Source organism: Pygoscelis adeliae, unplaced genomic scaffold (assembly GCF_000699105.1).
Source record: "Pygoscelis adeliae isolate BGI_AS28 unplaced genomic scaffold, ASM69910v1 Scaffold105, whole genome shotgun sequence".
NCBI lineage: Eukaryota > Metazoa > Chordata > Aves > Sphenisciformes > Spheniscidae > Pygoscelis > Pygoscelis adeliae.
Genome location: NW_008824807.1, coordinates 1,368,704 through 1,371,737, shown reverse-complemented (window position 1 = coordinate 1,371,737; position 3,034 = coordinate 1,368,704).

Below are 3,034 nucleotides of genomic sequence, written 5' to 3'. Positions count from 1 at the left end.
CTAATAAAATGGATTTACAGCATTGATATAAACTCACGTTTTACTACGGTAGTAGCAGCGTGGAAGTGGTGCCCCACACCTTCAGGGAAGGGTTCCCGCCCATTGCCTAGGACACACGCTCCCAGCTCCCCACGGCTTCGGCAGAGCCAGCAACGGTCCCGCAGGGGTGGGTCAGCAGTGCCGCAGAGAGCGGTGAGCAAGGAGCTCTTCAGAACAGGGACTCTGCTCTCTGATTTTTCAAAAATGCTGGGAAGTTTGAAAACTCACTGAAAGCCTTAGCAGCCTGAGCCTGATTAACATCACTGGACCCGTTAAGGTTTTGACTGTAACAATAAAAATCTACTGTTTCATTCCAGATTTCAACTGAACTCTACCAAAAAGACACACTTACAGGGCTTGGGTCTGGATCACGTTCCTCCCACTGCTCAAGTGAATTTTTAGTCAGATTAGCAGACACCTTCGTCATCCTATTAATACTTAAATCATCAGCAGTATGCTCATTTACAATGCAAAATATGATCCTACCAGACAAAATTCTGCCTTTAATCTGAGCACGCACAGACCAAAGCAAAACCAAAAACCCAGGGACTGATCCTATCATCAACAGCAACACAACTAAGAATGCTCTCAGGTGTGTAGCCGTATCTGAATCAGTCTGAACAGTCCTTTCAAAAAGTCATAAAACTAGGAAAGGAGTCCTCAACAAGTACCTCAAGAAACTGGGGGGGGAGGGGGGATATCAGCATATAGACTAAAAGCACAATAATACCACTTAATGAGACATGGACAATTTTTAATTACAATTTCAGTAATGGATTGTAACCATGTTAAAAAAAAAACCTCAAAAGATGAGACGGAAATAAAACTTTAGATTCACATCTTAAGTCAGGTGACCAAAATGCAACAGATGAACTGCTTATTGCTCCCTGCAACACAGATGACATGCCTCAGGTGTAAGCATCGACGGTGTAAAGTTTGGCAGCATTAAACTCAACACAGAAATCTTTCTACAGATTTCAATGGACCTTGAATCAGACGGGATGCTTTTAAATTAAGAACTGCATTATTGCCGGATTAAAGTATTGTGGCCCAAACAAAAGGTGCTTTGAAGCTGAATTATGAGCTATTAATAAAAAAAAAAACGTAACTAAGCTAATTTTTCTCCAGTTTCAGAGATAGCACAGAGGAGAATCCCACACGAATGCCGACACAGAAGTACGCAAGTGCAACACAGAAGAGAAAAAACAGGCCACAAAGCCTGCCAGAAACACACTGCTTTTCCTAAGTAGCCCACTCAATTTAATTAAAAATTATATCACTTTCACCATCTTCCACGAGAATGAGACAAATCATCCACTACTAAGCGGCTTAAGTTCAAATGTCCATCTACTCTCTTTACTTTGTATTTAGTTTGCGGAGCTGAAACGCGAGTGAAATGTACAGGGAAAAAAATTGCCAAGTAGACTGGTTAAATACACTCCATAAACTTTTGCTGTGCACTCACACAGCAAAACTCAGAGAGCTGTTAAAAACGCATCCCTTGTCGTTCAGCACATCACAGGTACTCGAGGCGGGTCCTAAAGATGTAGTTCTGCTCAGCTGCTTTATTCAAAATCCTGCAACAGCAGCAAACAGACTATCAGCTTTCAGCTCCACTAAAATAAAAAATAAGTTGCTGGGTTTTGAGGTTGGTTTTTTTTAGGACTTCACTAGTTAGTTTTCAAGCGCCGCTTAACTTGGATAAACAAATTAATATTCATGAGCTGTACAATGCAAACAGACTCAAGCTGTGTCTATCAAGACTTCCATTAACTTCAGCGGGAGATGGCAGAGTCAGACTCACATAAAACTGGTCTAGTCCTTGATCAGTTTAGATCCTGTAAAAACAACAATAGCCTGGGACGACTGCAATCATTTGTTGATCTACAAACCAGACAAGATACAAGACTCCTCCTCCCTCTCTCAGCTCACTTGCTGTCAAGACACTAAATTAAAAGAGTTCGGACCTTTTTGCCATAGCACATCTTATTTACTGACTGTGGAAACATCATCCCAGCTACAGCTAGCCCCCTACAAGCTTGCTTAGGTGAGTACCTTAAAAAAGGTAATAACAACCTGGACCTAATTCAAATCGTTGATGTTGTAGTATATGCTGTTCCTAAGGAACAACAGAAAGCATACTTGACGACAGCAGGAGCAGGCCGCTGGGACAGGGCGTGCAAAGGAACCCCCTTTAACTATTGCTGGCCAGGTATCTTCCTACAAGGTTTTCAACAACAACAAAGCTTCTCTCCGAAAACGGTTTTGGCCGTGCCACTGCTCCAGTTCGTGGATGTCACCTTACAACAAGGTGCAGATGCGGACCATGCCCAGACCGATTCTCCGACTCGGAGAAATCACGCTCAAGCCCAGCGCGGGGCTCACCCTTCCGTTTCTTCGGGGACTTGCCGGCCTCTTGCAGAAGACGGCCTCCCTGCTCCACACTAGTAACTCCGAGATAATAACTTTTGCAAGACCGACAATTTTTTCATGTATCGCAGTGTCCGTCGGTGCATTTATTTGTGCAGTTTTATAAGCACCCATGAATTCTGTAGCATGCCTTAGATGTGGATAAAACGAGACCTGGCTACCGCCGCTTTCCCTCCGCACTCCACCGCAACCGATTCTGCCGCGGCGCAAAGTTGCAGACTTGATCTTTACAGAAGGCTGCCACGTCCCCCCCTTAAAAAGCCGAGTTAAAAACATCCAGTTCAAATAGCTTGTCCACCCAAACAGACAAAAAGCAAACCCAAGCTTTCCACGTCTGTACTCCGAATCACTCTTTTTGACAAGTGAACTTGTAACCTCCCGCCTGACAGTTCAGCCAAAGCCTGCCCAGGACAGCGGCACGACCACCGGCCCTCCAAAGCCCCACGCCAGCAGGGCCGGGCCCCGCAGCCTCCCCTCGCCAGAGCACCGAACGAAGGCCTTCCTATACGCGACACCCGGGGAGAAGCCAGGGGGACGCGGACGAGGACACCCGCTCACAAAGTTC